The sequence below is a fragment of the Neopelma chrysocephalum genome, unplaced genomic scaffold (assembly GCF_003984885.1).
Source record: "Neopelma chrysocephalum unplaced genomic scaffold, ASM398488v2 Primary Assembly neopelma1_26, whole genome shotgun sequence".
Taxonomy (NCBI): domain Eukaryota; kingdom Metazoa; phylum Chordata; class Aves; order Passeriformes; family Pipridae; genus Neopelma; species Neopelma chrysocephalum.
In genome coordinates, this window is record NW_020897695.1 from 995873 (window position 1) to 1009152 (window position 13280).

The window sequence follows — 13280 nt, forward strand, 5'->3', positions numbered from 1 at the left end:
TTATTTTGTGAATACTGCCTGAGATGTAGTTCTTTTCAGGCAGGAAGGGCATGTGAAATGAATGTGCTTTGGGCATTTGTGTAAGTCATGGATAGCAACCATACGGTTAGGTATGGCAGTTGGTCCCAAGGCCAAGTGACCTCTGCAGGCATACTAATAAATATTTGATATGTATTGACAGCATTAGCCTTTGCTTTAATTTCAGGTCTTAATAGGAGGCAATAGTGTAGCTAGGGCTGGTTCAGAAGGAATTATTCTTCAGGCCATCACCTGAAGAATACTTACATAACTCAACCCTTAAAATGGAATATTTAAATGAAGATACTTAAGTCATGTTACTTGGAACAAAAGATGTAGTTTCTGTTTCTGTTTGAATTTTAAAATTAGTCCTATAATCAGCTGCTTGGAGAATGCCTTTAGAAGAGCAGAAGTAAAGGGTGGGGAACTCAAGAGGAGGGAAGTTGCCTTTTTCCATTCTTTCTCCAGTTGCCATTCATCTCTTCAGTTGCTCTCATCTACACACCTTCTTTTATTTGTGTTTTGACTACCATGGTATAGTTTGCCTTGAGCTGTGCCTCTGTATGTCCATGACTGAGATTGTTTCAAAATTATCCTTAATTTAAAGTTTTGACTAAAAAATATAATCCTGTAATACACTGTCAGAGTCATAGAATGGTTTGTGACCTCAAGGGTAATCTGGTTCCAACACCCCTGCTATGGGCAGGGACACCTTCCATTAGACCAGGTTGCTCCAAGCCCCATCCAACCTGGACTTGAAGACTTCCAGGGATGGAGCAGCCACAACTTCTCTGGGCAACCTGTGCCAGTGCCTTATCACCTTAATAATAAAGAATTTCTTGCTATAATATCTCATCTAACCCTACTTTCTTTCAGTTTGAAGCCGTTGCCCCTTTTCCTGTCACTACATGCTTTGTAAAGTCTCTCTCCAGACTTCTTGGAGGCCTTGTTTAGGTCCTGGAAGGTGCTCTATGGTCTTGCTGGACCCTTCTCGTCTCCAGGCTGAACCCTGACTCTCTCAGCATGTCTTCACAAGAGAGATGCTACAGCCCTGTGACCAACTTAGTGACCCTTCTCAAAGGCGATACAGTTGATATTTCCCAAGTATCTTTTTTTAGATTAAAAAAAAATGGGTGGTCCTGGAAACCCTCATGGTGTGCTGAGGAGTAAATGAAGGAATTCAGCCTGTGCTTGAAGTTCTTTCAATACTGTTTCACAAAACATTATTATAACTATAGTTTCAAAAACAATTTATGTTGTCTGAGTTTAATGAGACTGAAGTGTTTGTGAAGGAGGATGAGTTATGAGGAAGACCAAGCTCCTCCCTCCAAGCGGTTGTAAATCTGAAATTAAGAGGCTCCAATTGAGGAAATACGGAGAAAGAAAAAGATAACAGCCCTTTATTAAAGGATATATGTGTATTGGCAGAGCAACAAAAGAACACAAAAACAATAATTCTGCACCCGAAGTTCCCTACAAAAAAAAAAACAGTTCAGTACTTTCTGCCTTCTGGCACAATTCTAACCACGGTCGGCAGGGGGCGCTGTCGGATCTCTGGAGGAGCAGAGCCTGCAGTTGCTCGGTGTGGGTCAGCAGGGGGCGCTGTTGGGCCCTGGCGCTCGCCGCGTGGGGCCTCGGTGTGTGGGAGAAGGCAAAACTGGAGATCCCAAACACAACAAGAAGGGGAAGGCAAAATGGGGAAAAGGGGGTTCTTCCCACGAAAACTCATGCTGTCTGCGGCTGCCTGTCGCCGGGATTTCCCCCCCTTTGTCGATGGGCACAAGCCACTGCCAGCACGGGAGCAGAAGAGGGAAAGGATGATCTCCCCCAAAGGTTCCTCTGCAGGTGGGTCTAGCCTCTCCGATGAAATCCGAGCAGATCTGGGCTGGGGGCAGAACAGGGCACAGGAAAACAGAGGCAAACCGGGGCCAGAAGCAGCCAGATGACCAGGCCAAAAACAAAATGAACCTCGGACCCCTCCACACACATACCTTCCCTGAGTCAGGGCAAAAGTGAAGTGACTGCCGTTTCCTGAGGAGAGGAAAAAAGACTCCCCCCCCCCCCCCCCCAGTCTTCTGACAGCCATCAGTCTGGAATACAGGCCTGCTAGTTAGTTCTTTTGTGCATGTCAATCCTGAGGTGCCTGCCTGCCTGCACCTCAGGAAGTATTCCATCATCCCCATATCACCATTGGCCAATCAGAGCTCAAGTCAGTCCAGTAGTTTAATTACCTAGGTAGCCTCATCACCTCAGATGGTAAGATTGACGGAGAGACAGACAAAGGTTAGCAAAGGCATATAGTGCTTTCGGAAAACTCCATAAAAGAGTATGGCGTAATAAACATTTGAAGAAAAAAGTACCAAGATCAGTGTTTACAAAGCCATTGTGCTGTCTACTCTCTTATATGGATCCGAATCATGGGTTATCTACCGCCACCAACTGTGTCTCCTAGAACACTTCCATCAATGCTGCCTCCATTCAATCCTAAACATCCACTGGTCAGATTATGTGACCAATACATCTGTTTTAGAACAAGCAGCAGTTACGAGTATTGAGGCCGTGTTGCTGAGAACACAGCTGCGTTGGGCAGGACATGTCTCAGGGATGAAGGACCACCACCTCCCTAAGATCCTGCTTTATGGTGAACTTGCCACTGGCTGCTGCAAGAGAGGAGCCCCAAAGAAAAGATACAAGGACTCCCTGAAACAACATCTCAGCCTCGGCCATATTGATCAACATAACTGGTCTACTCTGGCCTCAAATCGGGAGGCCTGGAGACAGACCATCTATAACGCTGCTGCTTCCTTTGAGAACGCACGCAGGATTACTCTCAAGGAGAAAAGACAACGCAGAAAGAATCGTGTCTTGCAGAATATACCACCTAAGGAGTCTTTCTGCTGTGCCTTTTGCAATCGGTCATGTCTATCTCGTATTGGCCTTATTAGCCACCAGCGCGCTTGTAACAAATGTGGATAGAGCCTTTCCCAAATCTTCGTTCGTGAAGCCTAGCCATGAGCATGTCAATCACCTTCCCCCTCCCTTGTTCAACATCTTTCTTTTAAGATCAAGTCCAACCATTAACCCAGCACTGCTGAGTTCACTGCTAAACCATATCCCTAAGTGTCACATATACACATCTTTTTAAATATTTCCAGGGATGGTGAATCCACCACTTCCCTGGGCAGCCTGTTCCAATGCTTGACAAGCCTTTCAGTGAGAAATTTTCCCTAATATCCAATCTAAACCTCTGCTGGTGCAACTTGAGGCCATTTCCTCTTGTCCTGTCACTTGTTATTTGGGAGAAGAGACCAACCTCCATCTGGCTACAACCTCCTTTCAGGTAGTTGCAGAAAGTGATAAGGCCCCGCTAAGCCTCCTCTTCTCCAAGGTGAACAACCAGAGGTCCCTTGGCCACTCCTCACAGGACTTGTGCTCCAGACCCTTCAGCAGCTCCCTTGCCCTTCTCTGGACACACTCCAGCACCTCAATGTCTTTCTAGCAATGAGGGACCAAAGTTGAACAAAGGACTCAAGGTGCAGCCTCACCAGTGCTGAGTACAGGGGGACAATCACTGCCCTGGTCTTGCTTGTCGCACTATTGCTGATACAAGCCCAGATGCCTTTGGTCTTCTTAGCCACCTGGGCACACTGCTGGCTCACATTCAGCTGGCTGTCGACCAGCACTCCTAGGTCCTTTTCCACTGGGCAGCTTTTCAGTCGCTCTCTGTCGAGCATATAAAACTGCATGGGGGGGGTTGTGACCAAAGTGCAGGACCCTGAACTTCATCTTATTGGACCTCACACAGTTGTCCTCAGCCCATTAATCCAGCCTGTCAAGATCCCTCTGGAGAGCCTTCCTACCCTCCAGCAGGTAATGCTCCCGGTCACTTTAGTGTCATCTGCAAACTTAATAAGGGTGCACTTGAGCCCCTCATCCAGATCAGCAATAAAGACACTGAAGAGGACTGGCCCTGATACTGAAACCTGGGGAACCACTAGTGACCAGCCATCAGCTGGATGTAGTACTCTGGCACCAGCCATTCAACCAGTTTTTTACCCAGTAAACAGTGCCCCCATCCAAGCCACGAGCAGCCAGTTTCTCCAGGAGAATGCTGTGAGAAATCAAAGGCTTTGCTAAAGTCCAGGTGGACAACATCCACAGCCTCTCCCACTTCCACTAAGTGGGTCAGCTGGTCATAGATGGAGACCAGGTTGGTCAAGCTATACTGGCTTGACCATCTCTGTGATGGCACTCAGGATGAGCTGCTCGCTAACTCTCCAGCACCAAGGTTAGACTGACAGTCCTGTAGTTCCCTGAATCCTTCCAACCCTTCTTGCAGGTGAGCATCACATTTACTGACTTCCAGTCAACTGGGACCTTGCCAGTGAGCCAGAGCTGCTGATAAATGATGGATAGTGTCTTTGATGAGCATTTTTGCCAGCTGCCTCAGTACACTTGGGTGGATCCCACCTGACCCCACAGATTTGTGTGTGTCTAAGTGGTGTAGCAGGTTGATGACCACTTCCCCTTGAATTATGGGGGCTTAATTCTGCTACCTGTCCATGTCTTCCAGCTCAGGGGGCTGGATACCACAAGAACAACTGGACTTACCATTAAAGACTGAAGCAAAGAAGGCATTAAGTACCTCAGCCTGAGCTCCAGCCAAAACTGTTTAGCCAGGCTGGTCTTCCCCACTGGCTCATCTTTTGGCACATGGGGATGGCCTGCTCCTCTGCCTTTAAGATTTCCTCTTTGAAGAATGCCCAGCCTTCCTGGACTCCCTTGCCCTTCAGGACTACCTCCCAAGGTCTCCTAAATAGGCCGAAGTCTGCCCTCTGGAAGTCCAAGGTGCAATTCTGCTGACCCTCCTCCTTACTTCTCTGACAATCAAAAACTCTATAATTTCATATGTCCAAGACGGCCTTCAACTTTCTGTCATGGTTTAACCCCAGCCAGCAACTAAGTACTATGCAGCCACTCGCTCACTTCTCCACCCATCCCAGTCAGATAGGAAGAAGAATCAGAAAAAGGTAAAACCTGTGGGCTGAGATAGAAGCAATTTAAGAATTGAAACGAAGTAAAACATAATAATAAGGGTAATAATAATTATGATGATGATGATGATGAAAATGGAGATAACAAAAAGAGAGAGAGAGGAATAAAACCCAAGAAAGACAAGACAGGCACAATGCACTCACTGACCAATGCCCAGCCCCCCAAGCAATGATCAGTGCCTCCTGGCCAATTCCCTGCCAATTGATATACTGAGCATGACGTTCTGTGTTATGGAATATCCTTTGGCCAGTTCAGGTCAGCTGTCCTGGCTGTGCTTCCTCCTGGCTTCTAGTGCACCTGCTTGTTGAGAGAGCATGAGACACTCAAAGTCTGAAGTAAGCACTACCCAGTAACTACTTAACATCCATATGTTATCAACATTATTCTCATCCTAAATCCAAAACACAGTATTGTACTAGCTAGTAGGAAGAAAATTAACTCTATCCCAACCAAAACCAAGACACCATCACATCACTCACAAGCCTCTGTTCACAAAGAACAGGTCCAGCTGGGTGCCTCCCCTTGTTGGCTCACTCACCAACTTGCCTAAGATACAAATGTGCCAATAGTGCTTCGTTTTATCCAAAGAGTTTTAAGAAATTAATCCTAAAGGTAGTTATAATTTCAAGACAGGATGTGGAGACTATATGCAATGTAGTATCACACGATGGTAAGTGGAGCACCACTGGCCATACAGAGGAAAGATGAATTATGTCTCTTAGGATGGAAGATGAGCAAATCTTCACCTTATTCTCAGCTTGAAGGTATTTTAAATTCTAGAGTTGAGAATATTTGTTCACACATCCAAACACACGCCTGGTCTGGGAAATCATAATGAAAAGATGATGGCGATTATTTTTTTCTCCATCATTTCTAGATTAAATTATTTCAATCAGAAAATGATCTCTTTCTTCACCTAAGGAAGTCACTATTTCTTTATCCTATTCTTGTAGAGCCCACACTTCCCTTTTGTTACCAACTCAGGACATAGCATAAATCAGCAACATGTCCTTTCATGGCTTCTCCCATTTCCTGCCTTTGCTTATGTACCTCTCTTGCCATAGCATGGCTGCTGCAGTTCCCTCCAGCTTGTCTCCCTTTGCCTTGGCTGCAGCACTGGTATTTTGAACTGTTGTCCTCAGCACATGCCTTCTGCTGGACTTAGCAGTACTGCTGTGATACCACCATTTATTTGCACTTTCCCAGCAGATAGGGATAGATATAGAGATATATAGACAGATATAAAGATAGATAGATAGATAGACAGACAGATAGATTACATAGATGATAGAGAGAGAGAGAGATGTGTGTGATTGTGTGTGGGTATTTTTTCCTGGTGGTTTCTAAGAAGTGATTTTGCTTATTTTGTTCCAGGAAAGGGCAGAGGCAGTAGCATTTTCTTCTGTTGTTTTGAATGTGAATTATGGTGTTATGCCTAAAAGAAGAGTTTGTTCAAACAAACACAAAAATTTTCTCATTTCAGATATGAACCCAGCTGAGGCTGTCTTCTGCAGACCACAGTAACATCTCCGATAACAAGCTCAGTGACTTTCCCTTTTCTCCTGATAGATCTCTCAAGAAATAAGCCTTATGGGAGAGAGATCAACAGTCATTCTGCATTTTGAGGATGTGAACAAACTTGCCAGGGTGATTTGTTTTCAGTCTCTAAATATCTACCTTCCATACAGTACCCTTAAGTGATATGTAGCTGAGGTTTTTTAAACTCTTATTTTTCCTGAGTTGTGTAGGGAAAACCTGTTCAGTCCACATAGCTTTAAACCAAATTGGGATCAGAGTGCTTTATCGATCTGTCAACAATATGGTATTGAGCAGCAATCAGTGAAGTGTTGCAGTCAAGTAGTAATGCAACAAGTAAACCTCCAGACTAGACACATTAATGTTAATAAACACTGGCAAATTTCTAAACACCCTCTGTAACAAATGCAAAAGAGATTTCTGAAATGCTACAAGTCTGCCCCTGGTTACTCATGTGCCTTGTGTTAATGCTTGTGAGCATTGACTCTGAGACAGATTCAGAAAAATAAAACCCTTTTTCCACTTGTAACCTTTCTGTGTGCTTGAGAGTGTTTTTTGGAGCTGACAAAACCCTGGTATTTCATGCAAATAGTGGTGTCACTTTTATTAAACTAATTGTGAGTTAAGGCAATAGAATAGAATAGGTTTAGATTACATATTAAGAAAAAAGTCTTAACTGATGGTGTGCATGTTGTCTGTGCCTGATGATTGCATTATTCTTTAAATGTCTCTCTGTAGTACCCAGCATGACCTTCTCCATAATTTTTCAATGTACTGAATCCATTTTGCACATCAAGTTGCACACCAGTTCTACATCTCCACAAGAAAGGGACTGTTATAGTGGACGTGTTGAGGTCTAATGATTCTACCGGACCCCACTGTAATTCCGGGCTTTGTGTTCAGTGGATTCTTTACCATAATTTGAAACTATTGACCTGAAACAAAAAAGCACTACAGAAAAGCATCTTCTTGTATTTTAAAAAACTGTATATTAGTGAAATCACAGATAAATAATGGAGTCTTCTCTGCATAACAAAGAAATAGTACTTTTAGTAACTCATTTTGAATCATATGAACAGAGTTGCAGTTTGGGTTTTCTGTTAATTTTCATTTATTTGATTAATTTAAAAAACCCCAGATATATACCTGTAAAACTTGAAAGGAGAAATTTTTCACTAGGGCAAGGAAGGCAATCATGTTATATGCTGAACCTTCAAACTTTATACTCCAGCTCTTGTACTAGGCCATAAATCCTGAGAAGGCAGTAAAATCAGAGATTCAAGGGAGAAACAGCATCTCACCTTATTTTCACAGACATTCAACAGTTGTTGCAGAAACATCACTGTCTTTAACCAAGCAGCATTTCTGATTATTCTGTATTATTCCATCTGCTGTACCTGATTACTCTGCAGTTTTGGATGCTATTGGTAAACATTTCTTGGTTTTGACAAGTCACAGCACAGTTGATTTCGAGTAAATGCATCTCTCTGAATTCAAGATTTTATATTTGGCAACCACACCATTGCTCTCACTGCAATATAAAATCTGACAAAGAAATTGGTGAATGCAACACTTTGGATGAGGAAATTTAAGGCGAGAGATACCACGAAGATACATCTGAGACATATGTAAAGGTGAATAAAGAGGTTTTGCTTCCTTAAGAAATCAGGAGTTACAAATTTTGATTTTCAGTATAATTCTCAGTGATGTCTGTTCTAATAGACTAAGCTGCAAATTCTCAAGTACTCAGTAACTGATGTTAAAAAGTCAGATATTCTTTTCCCTTAATGACAACCAAAGGCTAGTTTAAACTAGATAACTACAGTTAAACACAAATAAAACAGAAAAATACTGTCCCATAAGCAATAACAATTTCTCGTTAGCGTGGACATGCTATGGTCAGCAATCTAAAAATATCTCTCATTTTTGTGGACAATCCATTTCAAAAGAAGCCAAGAGCACCAAGAAAGATAAATACCGTTATGGAGGCTACTATAAAGAAATATATATTCTCACAAGTTGGACAGCAGGAGACTGCTAAATGTATTTTTTTCTTCCACTGTCTGCAATTCAAAGGCTGCTTGAAATTCTTTACCCAACTTTTTTAATTACCAATCAAAAGGCAGGCAATGAATTGTGACTTCGCATTTCCCAGAATTACCAAATGCTCTTTGTACTAAAGATATTGGGAGGGTAAAGAACTGAAAACTTATTTATTCCTTCCATCATCAACCACCACAAGTAGCCTGGACAAGACACATTTATGTTGAACAAAAGCCAGGTGAAACAGTGTGCAGGCAGTACGCTTCTAGTCACCTGAGAAATCTTTGTGTCCTGACAGTGTTAATCATTGCATTAATGATCCAGGTGGAGGCGCTTAAAACTTTCACTTTTATAGAATAATACAGTCTTTAGATAGTATCTTTAGTAGTCTTCAGATAAAAAGCAGAATTCATGAGCTTCCTGTTGAAATTCTGTTGTTTTTCCAAATTGTCAGGGACCCAGAGGTGGGCATGTCTGTCAGTATTCTGCACATCATTGCTTAGAAAACATATCCTATCCCCTCAATTTAGAAAAAAATCCTAGTTATATCTATCTTTTTTGAGTGAGTTGTTGACTTACAGTTGGTTTTACACCTGCAGGGGCAGTTGAAGGCATAGTTGCTGGGTTTAAGCATTTAAACGTGTGGTTAGGTATAAGACATAATTTAAATATCTCACATATTGCTGCTTTTATTTCAAATGCTGTGGCTAAATCAACAAACCCTAACCCATTTGCCATCGGTAATGATGGTGGTGATTCAGTAGATGGCACTCCAGCATGGGAGTCATGTTTTTGCCTGCACCCAGCTCTGTCAGTCCTCAGCAGGTGGAGAGTGGCTGGATCTGCACTGGCTGGGTGGGCATCGACTAGGGGAAGATGATGGGGAATCACAGAGGACCTCTGAGAACACCTGGTTGTTCATGGTCTGAATAGCATTGTGGTCTTGCAGGGAGTGAGTTACTCTTGTGCCATCCTGTGATGCCTAAAATGGAAGAAAAATTCTCCAAACAATATTAGTATAGATAAAGTAGAGAGCAGTACTTTAATGAAAGCTTTCAGGTGCATGGAGTACACAGGTGCACACCCACACACAGAATTCTCACACTTTTATAACTTCAACTAATTACCATATCTAGTGGGTACATCCAACCTGAAAACCATTTTGCCCCTGGTACCACCCTCAGAACTGCCCTATTGGAGCCCCTCCAAGGGTTCTGGGCCCTCTATTTTGTTTTGACTAAAATATATCTTCTTATTCCAGGTACATATCCCAAACAGGATGTCCTTGCTAAAATATCTTTCCATGGAAAGATTGTTAAACAGAAATTCACTGGAATGTTGCAAAACCTTGAGAAAAAATTAAGTAACTGTCTAAAGTGTCTAAGGTGAAAGAAAACTATACAGCTATATTAAAATCTACAAAATGCCTAAAAATCTTTAGGCATCATCTGCTGTTAACTCTTCCAAGAGTTTCATGGCTAAAGGGACCTTAAGCTGTTGTGTTTTAACAGCAGATTGCTGAAGTCTGTTCCTTCCCTTTCAAAAAGGTGTTGATGCCTGGGGGGTGATGTTTGCATTTTCCCACATAACTGCAAAGAATTCATAGCTAGTGTGCTATGCTCCAATGACATACCTTTTGACTGCTCCATAGGATGTGTTTTACAACCTATAGAATAGTAAGGATTGGGGTCAAATTAACAATGTAGTGTTTCTTCATGTTCAGTGCTCCACAGTAAATTTGCTGCTAATGCTCTCTCTAGGTACCATATTCAAAGTACTGTGCACCATCTTTCTGACAACCACTAATACCAAATCGTTCTTCAGGCATATTGGCCCTTATCTTGGTGGACAACTTTGAATAGTTGGAAGATGGGGCTTCGAGCAACCTGGTCTAGTGGAAGGTGTCCCTGCCCATGGCAGAGGGGTTGGAATGAGGTGACCTTTAAGGTCCCTTCCAACGCAAACCATTCTGTGATTCTATTCTGTGATTCTATGCCACTGTGACATAGCATAGACAGCGGTGAAGAAAGAGGATCATGAAAGCAGCTCCTTGTAAAGCTCCACTTAGGGTGTGCTAGTGCTGAGAATGGAATGGCAAGCAGTGGCCAAAGAATTTCAGAGGTGAACAGTGACTTCCCTCAAGATGGTTCCAGACATTGACACCTCCTTCAGGAATCTAATTATGCTCATTCCTTTCTAGTGACTAATCTATTTGCTGCCAGTAGATCAGCAGTCAGAGCTGCTGTCATGAAGATTAGTGCCTCCATTAAGAGGATGTTGTGTTCATTTAGAGGGAAATAAACGGACCAAGGGAATGAAGATAGTAATGTAAGTCTTAAATATTAAGGGCTTAAATATGGATCAGGGTTTGAATAAAGAGACTTTGATTTTTTTTATTTCATGGCAGACATGCAAGATCCATGCTGAAGTGTGTAAATGTATTTTTAGGATGAATGACAACTAAATGTTAAAGTTTAAAAGGATTAAATTAAGTGGAATAGATATGTAAGATAACATGAATTAGAATATTAAAATCCCTTACCAAAGACATTGTAAAGGACTCTTCTATCTTGCCAATAGTTCTGATGAAAAAGAAAAACTTTTCAAACTGATTTTGGGAGAGTCATATTTACCTTCCTGCTTGTGATTTCATGGCTGCTAGTCACACTGGTGGTGGTGTGATGTCCTGAAGATACAACTTACTATTTTCTTCATTGGCTTCCAAATGGCTTTACTGATTTTTGGGCAGGAGGCAGAAGTTGTTTAACTTCATCCAGGACAGGTGTGGAATAGCAGGAGGGAGCAGATGTGGAGGAATGCAGACTAGCTGTACATAGTGATGTGCACAGTTTGCCTGCTGTGCCTACGTGCAAGAGCAATGGAAGAACCAGATCAAATGGTGGTAAACAGATTTGGTGGTAAACTTTCTCACCAGTTGGAAGTGTTGCCTCTGCAGAATACAAATATTTCAAATTAGTCAAAAGACTATGCATTGATAAATGACTACCTTTCCAATAAAGTTGTTGTGCTAAAACAGCTCTTGAAGCAGCACCCATTGAAACATTCCTGTTCCTTTTGCAGTAATATCAGTAAATGCTGGACTAGACTCACAGAGCTGACCTGCTGATGCAAGGCTGAAGATGCAGTAAAGTGCCTGAGGAAAAACAGTGGAAATAATTGACAGCACTTTACCCATACAGATAGAATTATTGGAGTATATACTGAGGATGTTACAGGAAAAGGACAGACATGGAGCATTTTGCTTTTTTTTTTTTAACACAGTTGCAAGAAACCTACAGTACCAATGCCATCACAGTCTTAATGCCTAGTCCCTCACTCTTTCCCATGATTAATATTAACCGCTGTCAAAATAAGAGATGCTGTATTTTTAAAAAGGGGCAAACTGGTATGATAGTGCTTCAGAAGAGCAAAACTGAAGTTTAAGACAATACTAAAGCTCGAATTAGTAGAGGACAATGTATGTACCTAAAGCCATGAGCACTGGAGTAGATTTCAAAGACAGAGTTACAAACTTTAGAGATACTCTCTGTTAGTGGAGAACTGAGGCTTAAACATCTAAAGCAAAACTGAGGTTCAAACATCCTGCTCTTCCTTAGCATCCTTCATATTCTTTGCCATCTGAGGCTGCTCAATAAGACTGGCTACAGACTACCCACTGCTTGTGTCTATTTTGAATAAGCACAAAAACAGATCCGATTTCATCTTTTTGTGTCTGACCCAGTCACATCTCACTATTAACACAACTCGGCAGACTCTCATTTAAAATGTATGTACTTAGTGAGAAACTGTACTTTCCTGTACCTAGTGAGAAATGAATTCCATAGTGTCTGAGGCTGATCTAAGTGAAGTTTGCTGTATCAAGGGCTGGACATTGCAGCTATGAAAGAATACACGCTATGAAAAGGCATGTGAGAGTGACAGGTAAGGGAGAGTTGCTCATGTGCTCCCTTGAAATCTTAGTTCTTCCTGTTCCCCAGATATTACACAATGTATCTGTAATCAGAGTATAATCTGTATAAGGGCAACAGCATGCCCAGCTACCATGCTCTCCATTCACAGGGGCATAGTACTTTTTTATTATTTTATTTTGTTTTAGTATTACAAAAACTTTCTGAGAAAACAAATAAATTATTGCAAAAAGGCTTTTGTTTTTTTGCTTAACTGTACTAATGAAGTGAGAGAGTGCAGCATAGTACAGCATGGAAATACTTACTTGAAATCACAGCAAGCGTGTGGCAGTCCCACATCCCAAACTGAGATGAGACAGGAGGCATTACCAACAAATCTGAAGGTCAGACCAACGAGTTTTGTAAAAATTTAACTAAGAAATTCTTATCATTCTTCCCACGTTACACTAGTATCCAACATTGATTACAAACTAATTAAAAATAAACCCGAATATTTTAGAATTTGGAGTCAGAAAGAGGGAATAAAACCACAAGTGGAAACTAGAATCACTCAAATGCCCAAAAGCATGTCTAATTAAGTAACACACTTCAGATAGATCTTGACATCAGCTTTTTTTTTGCCAAGTAATAATAAAAAAACCACATGAGGACATTAAGGGCAGACAAAGCAATGATCTACACCACAGGGCTTGTCTACAC